This window comes from Mustelus asterias, chromosome 17, assembly GCF_964213995.1.
Source record: "Mustelus asterias chromosome 17, sMusAst1.hap1.1, whole genome shotgun sequence".
In the NCBI taxonomy this organism is placed as follows: Eukaryota; Metazoa; Chordata; class Chondrichthyes; order Carcharhiniformes; family Triakidae; genus Mustelus; species Mustelus asterias.
In genome coordinates this window covers 69629624-69641404 of record NC_135817.1, presented here as the reverse complement: position 1 = coordinate 69641404, position 11781 = coordinate 69629624, and positions in this window count along the sequence as shown.

Below are 11781 nucleotides of genomic sequence, written 5' to 3'. Positions count from 1 at the left end.
GGATGGCGGCTGAACTTGCAAAAATGCTTGTCCACGTATATAACTCAGTTAGCAGCTAATGGGATTCTCAATCCAAGGTTCATGGGTTCAAGTCCCACATTTGGGAATGAGTTTCTAGTAGCCTGCTCATGGACCTGGCCAAAGTGGTCATGAACAGGTCCAGAGGTGGTTGAGGGTGCTTGACTCAATTATCTTTCTCTCTTCCATGTCCACAGTTGCACCCTGGTCTCTTTAGAGAGGGAGTATTCAGAGTCATGGCCTTGGTGGGTATCACTGGGGATGGGATGCATTATCAGTCTCCAAGATGGTATTTAAATTTTCTTTCAAGTTTCTTTATCGCAGTAGTCTTTTATAAGGCTCTCAATAAGTTAATCTGTTCAATTGCTTTTTGTTTACTCAAAAGCATATATTGTTAAAAACTAATTTCTAGGCTAGTATTTCTTGTAGTAGTATAAATTTGTATTCCAGTAAAGCCTGAGATAAAATGTTAGCGTTGCTTCTCTCGACCTGCTTGCTTTAACCTCTGTTTTGAGCTTTTGTTGTGTTGGTATCACAGACCATTCATATTCCACCAACATTTATATGGCGAGTGCTAGCTAAACCAGGCCTAATCTGCTGAAATAGCAGTCCTTATAATGGAAACTGTTAAATCGAAATAATCTAAAGATTTCAAGTGATGGGGTTGTGACTATTTCCTTGGCAACTTTTCCATTGTGGAATTGTCCTTGGGAAGAAAGATCATTGATACACAGTTTTATACACATTTATACACATCTCTCCAGTGAGATCTTCCAATCTCACTGATGCCTCCCCCGCCCCCCCCAGCGCCAGGTTCCCCGGCAGCACGACTGGTGAACAACACAAAACGGCATTGACATCAGTGGGACTGGGAGATCCCATTGTCTCCCTACCATTCCCCCTTCCCTCCCCGACCCTCCGTTGTTTTCAAACACTCCACGAGGGCTGGGGGCATCCTGCCTTGATCTTTGCAGTTTGTGCGCATGACTGTCTCATGTTTTGTCAATGGCAGAAGACACCAGGTGCTTGTTTCCTTGGTGGAAATGTGGTCCAATCCCTGAAAAAAATAGGGCTGAATTTTCCGGCTGTTCGCGCCAGCGGGATTTTCTGGTTCAACTGCAGTGAACGGAGATTTGGCTGAGCGCCAAATACTCTGTCCTTATTGGCAGCGGCAGTGGGGCGGGAATGACCTGAAAATCCAGGCCAAAATATTTTTCTGTGTTTTTCTCCAAAGTTGCAATGGGCATTCTGGAAGAACCCTTTTGATAACTTTGTTATCTTATACATTACATCAAAATGTCAATTTTCTTCTGCAAGGGCGGCACGGTAGCACAGTGGGGTGGCACAGTAGCACAGTGGTTAGCACTGCTGCTTCACAGCGCCAGGGACCTGGGTTCAATTCCCAGCTTGGGTCACTGTCTGTGTGGAGCTTGCACGTTCTCCCCGTGTCTGCGTGGGTTTCCTCCGGGTGCTCCGGTTTCCTCCCACATTCTGTAAGACGTGCTGGTTAGGGTGTATTGACCCGAAAAGGCGCTGGACTGTGGCCACTGGGAGAATTTCGCAGTAACTTCATTGCAGTGTTAATGTAAGCCTTACTTGTGACTAATAAATAAACTTTAATGTTGTATTTTCAAACATTACTACAATCCGAATCATTCTAACTTCTGAATATAAAATGAATATATACCTGTTACACATAATGATTAAGATGTATTGATGTGTAAGTGAGACCTGAGAGTGAACTGGTTTATGATTTGTGCTAGCCTGGACACCTGACATTGTTCTAAACCTGTTTGAGTGTTCGGGCTAACAATTCAGTTACTTCTGATTGCACTTATCTGTATTAATTTAGCTATATTTTGCAGAACAAACAAAGTTAGTTGCTAAATTAATTTCTAAATTCAGATAATATTAGCTATATGAATAAACAACATTTGTAAATGCTGTGTTTATGATTTTTTTTGTCCTTTCTGTCCTGTTCTCCTGAAGATGTATATGAAATATTGTGTGCAGTTTTGGTCTCCATTTCTGAGGAAGGATTTTCTTGCTCTCGAAGGAGTGCAGCGAAGGTTTACCAGGCTGATTCCAGGGATGGCGGGACTGATGTGTGAGGAGAGTTTGACTAGGTTAGGATTGTTTTCACTGGAGTTCAGATGAATGAGGGGGGATCTCATAGGGACTTATAAAATTCTAACAGGACTAGGAAGGGTAGATGCAGGAAGGGTGTTCCAGATGGTGAGGGTGTCCAGAAACAGGGGTCACAGTCTGAGGATACAGGGTAGACCATTTAGGATGGAGATGAGGAGACATTTCTTCACCCAAAGAGTAGTGAGCCTGTGGAATTCATTACCACAGGAAGTAGCTGATGCCAAAACCTTGAATGCATTCAAGAAGTGGCTAGATACAGCACTTGGGGCGAATGGGATCAAAGGTTATGGGGAGAAAGCAGGATTAGGCTATTGAGTTGGACAATCAGCCAAGATTGTGATGAATGACGGAGCAGGCTCGAAGGGCCAAATGGCCTCCTCCTGCTCTTACCTTCTATGTTTCTATGTTGATTCTTTTTGGTGCACATTTCTACAGATTTCAACAAACTTCCGTTATTGCCAACAAGTGGCCATTGTTCGTATTGAACTTTGGCAAAGGATGTCACCATCCCTGCTACTGCCTCATACTGAAGCCCTGTTCTGACCACATATAAAAGCTTCCCAGCATGGATCAGCAATAGTGTTGTAGAGCCTAGGCTTGCTGAGGCTAATTGTAACACTCGACTGTGTTCAGAATGCATTAGACACAAGGAATTATGCAATTGGATACCATTAAGGGCAAGAATCTAAGCCCCAAGAAAGGAGTTGTCATGGAACATGGCTAGAATGAGTTGATATCTCTAGACAGTGAAAAATGCTTGTATTGTCACCACTGGCCAAACTACTTCACATGGCATTTTATAGATGTACGGTTAGAAATCTCTCATAGATATGAGATTACCTGGAAGCCGATAGGTTTCACCACAATCTTGACCCTTAATAACAATAGACTGAGAATTAATTCCTTTGATAATTGTAATAGCAATCAGTGAATAGATGGGGGATAGCATCTTCCCTGTTTATAGGTCAGACACCTGTAAATGACAAAACATAGACATACTGAGACATGCGGTATATTTTCCTTCTTCTATCCTATGAAGTAGTATTGTTTGTTTTGATCTTTCCATTCATTGTTTCAGATACGTGGATAATTGGAACACGTTCTGGGGAAGGTGGGACCTGTACAAACAGGACGGGGTGCACCTGAACCAGAGGGGCACCAATATCCTCGGAGGGAAATTTGTTACGGCTCTTCAGGGGGGTTTAAACTAATTTGTCAGGGGAGTGGGAAAGGGAGTTGTAGTCCAGAAGTCAGTGAGGGTGGTGAGGTATTGGGGAAGGTATCAGGGTCAAGGGTGGGTACTGGTAGACAGGAAGGTGGGTTGAAGTGTGTCTACTTCAATGCAAGGAGCATCCGGAACAAGGTAGATGAACTTGGGGCGTGGATTGGTACTTGGGACTACGATGTTGTGGCCATTACGGAGACGTGGGTAGAACAAGGACAGGAATGGTTGTTGGACGTTCCGGGGTATAGATGTTTCACTAAGTGTAGGGAAGCTGGTAAAAGAGGTGGAGGAGTGGCATTGTTAATCAAGGATAGTTTAACGGCTGCGGAAAGGCACTTCGTGGGGGATCTGCACACTGAGGTAATATGGGCTGAAGTTAGAAATAGGAAAGGAGCGGTCACGTTGCTAGGAGTTTACTATAGGCCCCCAAATAGTAATAGAGATGTGGAGGAAGAAATTGCTAAGCAGATTATGGATATGTGTGGGGGTCACAGGGTAGTTGTCATGGGGGACTTTAACTTTCCAAATATTGATTGGAACCTTTGTAGGTCAAATAGTTTGGATGGGGCAGTTTTTGTGCAGTGTGTGCGGGAGGGTTCCCTGACACAATATGTGGATGGGCCGACTAGAGGTGAGGCCACATTGGATTTGGTACTGGGAAATGAACCGGGCCAAGTGTTAGATTTGGTTGTGGGAGAGCAATTTGGAGATAGTGACCACAATTCGGTGTCTTTTGTTATTGCAATGGAGAGGGATAGGGCCGTACGGCAGGGCAAGGTTTACAATTGGGGGAGGGGTAATTATGATGCGATTAGGCAAGAATTAGGGGGCATAAGTTGGGAACAGAAACTGTCAGAGAAAGGAACTAATGAAAAGTGGAATTTTTTCAAGGAACAAATACTGGATGTCCTTGATAGGTATGTTCCTGTCAGGCAGGGAGGAAATGGCCGAGTGAGGGAACCATGGTTCACGAAAGAGGTGGAATGTCTTGTGAAAAGGAAGAGGGAAGCTTATGTAGGGATGAGGAAACAAGGTTCAGATGGCTCGATTGAGGGTTACAAGTTAGCAAGGAATGAGCTGAAAAAGGGGCTTAGGAGAGCTAGGAGGGGACATGAGAAGTCCTTGGCGGGTCGGATCAAGGAAAACCCCAAGGCTTTTTACTCTTATGTGAGGAATAAAAGAATGACCAGGGTGAGGTTAGGGCCGGTCAAGGACAGTAGTGGGAACTTGTGTATGGAGTCAGTAGAGACAGGCGAGGTGATGAATGAATACTTTTCTTCAGTGTTCACCAAGGAGAGGGGCCATGTTTTTGAGGAAGAGAAGGTGTTACAGGCTAATAGGCTGGAGGAAATAGATGTTCGGAGGGAGGATGTCTTGGCAGTTTTGAATAAACTGAAGGCCTATAAGTCCCCTGGGCCTGATGAAATGTATCCTAGGATTCTTTGGGAGGCAAGGGATGAGATTGCAGAGCCTTTGGCGTTGATCTTTGGGTCCTCGCTGTCCACGGAGATGGTGCCAGAGGACTGGAGAATGGCGAATGTTGTTCCTCTGTTTAAGAAAGGGAATAGAAATGACCCTGGTAATTATAGACCGGTTAGTCTTACTTCGGTGGTTGGTAAATTGATGGAAAGGGTCCTTAGGGATGGGATTTACGACCATTTAGAAAGATGCGGATTAATCCGAGATAGTCAGCACGGATTCGTGAAGGGCAAGTCGTGCCTCACAAATTTGATTGAATTTTTTGAGGAGGTAACTAAGTGTGTTGATGAAGGTAGGGCAGTTGATGTCATATACATGGATTTTAGTAAGGCGTTTGATAAGGTCCCCCATGGTCGGCTTATGATGAAAGTGAGGAGGTGTGGGATAGAGGGAAAGTTGGCCGATTGGATAGGTAACTGGCTGTCTGACCGAAGACAGAGGGTGGTGGTGGATGGAAAATTTTCGGATTGGAGGCAGGTTGCTAGCGGTGTGCCGCAGGGATCAGTGCTTGGTCCTCTGCTCTTTGTGATTTTTATTAATGACTTAGAGGAGGGGGCTGAAGGGTGGATCAGTAAATTTGCTGATGACACCAAGATTGGTGGAGTAGTGGATGAGGTGGAGGGCTGTTGTAGGCTGCAAAGAGACATAGATAGGATGCAAAGCTGGGCTGAAAAATGGCAAATGGAGTTTAACCCTGATAAATGTGAGGTGATTCATTTTGGTAGGACAAATTTAAATGTGGATTACAGGGTCAAAGGTAGGGTTCTGAAGACTGTGGAGGAACAGAGAGATCTTGGGGTCCATATCCACAGATCTCTAAAGGTTGCCAGTCAAGTGGATAGAGCTGTGAAGAAGGCCTATAGTGTGTTAGCTTTTATTAACAGGGGGTTGGAGTTTAAGAGCCGTGGGGTTATGCTGCAACTGTACAGGACCTTGGTGAGACCACATTTGGAATATTGTGTGCAGTTCTGGTCACCTCACTATAGGAAGGATGTGGAAGCGCTGGAAGGAGTGCAGAGGAGATTTACCAGGATGCTGCCTGGTTTGGAGGGTAGGTCATATGAGGAAAGGTTGAGGGAGCTAGGGCTGTTCTCTCTGGAGCGGAGGAGGCTGAGGGGAGACTTAATAGAGGTGTATAAAATGATGAAGGGGATAGATAGAGTGAACGTTCAAAGACTATTTCCTCGGGTGGATGGAGCTATTACAAGGGGGCATAACTATAGGGTTCGTGGTGGGAGATACAGGACGGATATCAGAGGTAGGTTCTTTACGCAGAGAGTGGTTGGGGTGTGGAATGGACTGCCTGCAGTGATAGTGGAGTCAGACACTTTAGAAACATTTAAGCGGTTATTGGATAGGCACATGGAGCACACCAGGATGATAGGGAGTGGGATAGCTTGATCTTGGTTTCAGATAAAGCTCGGCACAACATCGTGGGCCGAAGGGCCTGTTCTGTGCTGTACTGTTCTATGTTCTATGTTCTATTGTCTGGTGGACAACAGCATTGCATCAGAAAGCCTGATCACCACTTTCTGCCAATGCCCTATAAGCTCTCATTAGGTGTGTGAGGATCTCACGTTGATTGACACTGTGATTTTTATTTCTGTCTTCTCCCAGGAAAAGAAATGCTTTAACTTTGCCGAATTCTTTCTCCAACAGATTAGTTGAAATCCAGAACTAACTGTATGAAATTGCTGAAAATGTGTGCATGCTGTCTTGCTACCACCCGAATCATTCTAACTTCTGAATATAAAATGAATATATATCAGTTACACGTAGTTTATGTCAAAGTCATTGCCCTCTTTAGCTTCTCTAATATATACTATTTCTTTATTACTGCTTTGCAACCATATATTTGCACTCCATTTTGATTTTTTTCATTAACTTAAACCCAATTGAAGAGCCAAAGCACATGGAACCACCAAATTTAGGAAGAGATTGATGGAAGATGAAGTAAGTCAAGAACTTTAATTGGATGACAATAGGCTTCAACATAGAATAACAGATGCAGCATTGCTGTTGGCCTTAGCAGTTATGCCATATGATCAAATGTAAACCAGGAAACTATCAGGAACTGTCTCTATGGGCACTTATATATAGTTACTGATTTAAATATTTTCAATAGAAATTAGTTTAGTATAGATTCTTACTCTCGGTCAGCTAACCATCATTATGGTGGAAGATATTTCGAACATTCCCTTAATACTAAAGAATATGTGGTAGCGATTAAGTACCATCACCATAGAAACAGTATTAGACAAACTAATGGCGCTAAAGGCAGATAATCCCCTCGCCCTGATGGTTTGCATCCTAAGATCCCCAAAAGAAACAGCTACATAGATTGCATTGGTTGTAATTTTCCAAAATTCCTTGGATTCTGGAGTATTGGAGGATTGGAAAACCTCGCTCATTTTTGGATGTGACACCCCGATTCAAAAAGGAAGGGACTATTTAGCAAATAAAGTGACGTGACATTGGAGGCATTTTAATATTTGCTTTATTATTAATGTGGCAGCAGATAGTTTTTGACATAGGATTATGCAGTTTAGTCATGATGGAACAAAATATTATGCAGGGGTATCTGAAATTGTTGGCTAAATTATCTTCTTTAGCCCACATGTTGCTCCCACCCATTCCTTCAACTTGACCGTAACTCCAATCCATGTCTGTGACTAAATGGTCACTGATTATGCATGGTAGGTTAAAGGTAGAATTTCTGGTCCTGGGGTCAGGAAATATAGGTACCTACTAGTAGAGGTCTTAGGACCACTACTACCACTAGCATAGTCCTAATATCATCTTATACATAGTGATTCCAGGAAGCGGAGGTGATGGGGCATTTGGGATGGAAATAAACCCAGAACTGGACTCAAACTATCCACCAGCATTTACATGTGGTTTCAAGCTAGGGGGGAAGCCAACTACAATCGTGACAAGGTAGAACGAAGGAAATTGAGACTGGGATCGTGAGGCAGCAGTAAGCTTTTTTCCTCATTCTCCATTGGTATCCCACCGTGTTGAGCCACCAGGCAGAAACCCGCAATAATTCTGTTAGGAAATAGGGACAGCAGTAGGCCTTTTGATCCCTTGAGCCTGCACCACCATTCAATAGGATCAAGGTTGATTCAACATCCCTCATGTCCACTTTCCTGCCCTTTCCTCATAGCCCTTAATTCCCTTAGTGATCAAAAGTTTATTGATCTCAGCCTAAAATATACACAACAACTCTATCCCTACAGCTTTCTGTGGTAAGAAGTTCTAAAATCTCACAACCCTCTGAAGAGAAGTAATTCCTCCTCATCTCAGTCTTGATTGGCGCTCCTTCATTCTGAGACTATGCCCTCTGGTCCTAGACTCTTCCATGAGGGGAAACATCCTCTTAGCATTTAGGCTGTTAAACCCCTTAAGATTTCAACAGGATCACCTCTCGAGGGTTTCCTCTGGGTGCTCCGGTTTCCTCCCACAGTCCAAAGATGTGCAGATTAGGTTGATTGGACATGCTAAATTGCCCTTTAGTGTCCCAAGGTGTGTAGGTTAAGTGGATTAGCAGGGTAAATACGTAGGGTTATGGGGATAGGGCCTGGATAAGATGCTCTGTCAGAGAGTCAGTGCAGACTTGATGGGCCAAATGGCCTCCTGATGCACTGCAGGAATTCTATGATTCTCATTATTCTAAATTTCAATGAACCTTTTTAAACTTTCCTCATGAGACAATCCCTCCATATTGGGGATCATCCATTTCTCTGAACTACCTTAAAATGAAATAATGGGGCAATCCTCTTAGCATTTAGGCTGTTAAACCCCAGAGGGCATAGTCTCAGAATGAAGGAGCGCCAATCAAGACTGAGATGAGGAGGAGTTACTTCTCTTCAGAGGGTTGTGAGATTTTAGAACTTCTTACCACAGAAAGCTGTAGGGATAGAGTTGTTGTGTATATTTTAGGCTGAGATCAAAATTCAAAGTATCAAATTTGTGTAAAAACTGGAGTAATGCCTGTTGGTTTTTTCAGCAGGAGTTTCAAAATTAATCTCTCACATTCTGTGCACTGCAGGATGCACTAGCAGGAATCACGCTAAAAATCAGGGGACGGGGCCTATTCCCACTGGAGAGGCCGAGCGCTGAGTGGGCCATTGCGCATCTGCCGATCTGTTAGTGCCGAGGTTGGCGCATGCACAGTGGCCCTGCATTGCCGACCTCCTGATCGCTGGCCAGCTGAATCACTGGCCAGCCCCACAACCCCCAATTTGCTGACTGTGCGACCCCCCCTACGGCCCGATTGCTGGCCCCCAGGACATGTCTGGGCCAGCCTCGACTCCTACTCCCACAGCCCACCTTGATCTCCCCCACCCTGACCACAGCCCTGATCTCCCCCTCCCACCAGCAACCCCGACCATCCCCCCCCCCCCCCGCCTCCCCGCAGTCCTGATCTGCCCCTCCCCACAGTTCCGACCACTCCCTCCTCTGCAGCTGCAATCCCCCCCAGCAGGCCAGCGCCCCCCACTGCCATCCCAATGCCCTGCCCTGATCGCCGGCCTCCCTCCTTCTGCTTGTGATTCCAAATGCAGAGTGGCAGCGGGAACCCCCCCACCCCCACCGATCTCCCCCAGAGGCCCCTCCACATTAGGCCCCACCCCCATTAGGACCTGCTCCCTTGGAGTGCCCAGTGCCTGGTGGACAGTGCCAAGTGGCCCCTGGGCATTGCCATTTTGTCCCTTGGGCAGTGCCAGGGGCCAGGCTGGCACTGCCAAGGTGGCAATGCCCGGGGGCACCCACCCCTTACCCCTGACCCTCTGAGGGGCCTCAATGGCCCCCTTTTACTCCAGCGGGGTCAGGCCGCCAGCTCCTTGTGAGTAGGGAGCTATAGTAGACTCTGCTGGAGTGAAACACTCCTGGAGGGATGGAGAGGCTAGCGGGCCTGGAGATTTAAGTCCCGGGCCCACTAATTACATTCAAAATACATTTAAATGATGATTTAAATAAACTATGCAGCTCTGCGCCGATTTCTGGCGCAGAACTGATGGTGCTGGAAAGCCAGCTGCGGAGGCCATGGCACCCAGTGAGGAGCCCGCGCAATGGCCTCCGCTTGACTCTCCCGGCCTACTGCACTACAAAAGTGGTGCAGCGGGCTGGGAGAATCACCCCCAGTATCCTTCCTTAAACACGGGGACCAAAACTGCTCACAGTTCTCCAGATGTGGTCTCACCATTACCTTGTACAGTTGCAGTAAGACCTCCCTGTATTTCATCCACAAGTACCCCCCAAGTCCATTTGTGCTGCAGCTTTCTGCAGTTTTTCTCCATTTAAATAATACTCTGTTCTTTTGTTCTCCCTTCCAAAATGAACGACTTCACATTTTCCTGCATTATTCTCCATTTGCCAACTTTTTGCTCACTTACCTAACCTATCAATATCTCTTTGTGAACTGTTTGTGTCCCTTTCACAACTTGCCTTCTGCCTATTTTTTTGCCTTCTGTAAATTTGGCGACAGTACATTGACTTCCTTCCTTCAAGTCATTAATATGCATTGTAAACAATTACAGTCCCAACACTGATGCCTGTGGGACCCCACTGGTTACAGGTCGCCAACCTGAAAAATAACCCCTTGCTGTTTCCTGCCAATTAGTCAATTCTCTATCCATGCTAATACACTATCTCCAACACGTTGGCTCTTATCTTATGTCTTAATCTTTTGTGCGGTACCTTGTTGAATGCCTTTGGGAAGTCCAAATACAACACATCTGCTGGTTCCCCTCTATCCACTCTGCTCAAGACTTCCTCAAAAAATTCTAATAAATTAATCAGACACGATTTCCCTTTCATGAAGCCATGCTGATGGGATTATGATTTTCCAAATGTGCTGCTATCCCTTCCTTATTAATTGCTTCCAACATTTCTTCCAACAATAGATGTTGGACAGTAGAATAAAGAATAGGAAATATTGGAGAACTTCGCAGCAACAACAGTAAATATCCGAATAAGCATTATGTAGCTTGTATTCTTACATTTCATTCAAGGTTTGTGTTCCCTAGATTAATATAACATCATATGAATAAGTCATTGCACAAACAGATATCAGTAAAATTGTGTAACTATGTATTCTTATCTGGATATTTGCCAACTTATACATGGGAGAAGTAATCAAAACATTATAAATATCTCAAGTTTTGTCAAAGCTCTTTTGACCGAATTGGGGACATAATTTAAAATAATTGTTTGAATTTCCTTTCCTCTTTTCCATTCCTTTTTTTCTGTAAATGTTGGCTGATGTTTCTGTGGCCCCTAACAGTCCTCATCTTCATGGCTGAGCCCAAATCTTAGCAGGCTTTTGAACAGTGGACATCATCACAGCTGCACCCGATCCTGTTCCCACTTGTTACTAACACTCACAGATACTTTCCAGTCACTCCATAACAAATAAACATGGCTCCCCCTGGTTCACTATTCTTTTCCCAAGATCAAGGCTCTGAAGCCTAAGAGTCCAACTTCTGCCCGAACTGACATCAATAAGCTTGGCACTCAACACACATTGAACTGCTTTTCACAGCGCATTTACTGCTTTGTCCATCTTCATCTGTGAAGATGTTGCCTGCTTCTTTGGACGATGTTCCGTAATGCAGACTGATACCTTGCCCTATGGATCATTCTTCGCACCTGAAACCAAATAGTAAATGCCACTGCACTATTTGACTGCAGGGGCAGCATGCTGTCTCTACCCTGTCCTTGCTCAATGCCGACACATGTATTTGTCAGCTGGAGTTCCAGAAGGGACAACTTTTGTCTGATGTTGTCAATCCTATTCCTGCCTCCTGTGTGGGGAAGACAATTGTTGTGTCTGCTGCTGCTGCTGCGTTATCTGAGATTAGCTAGCCTGGTGAACATCAGGACTCCATTGTGGGGCACTGCCTACCTTG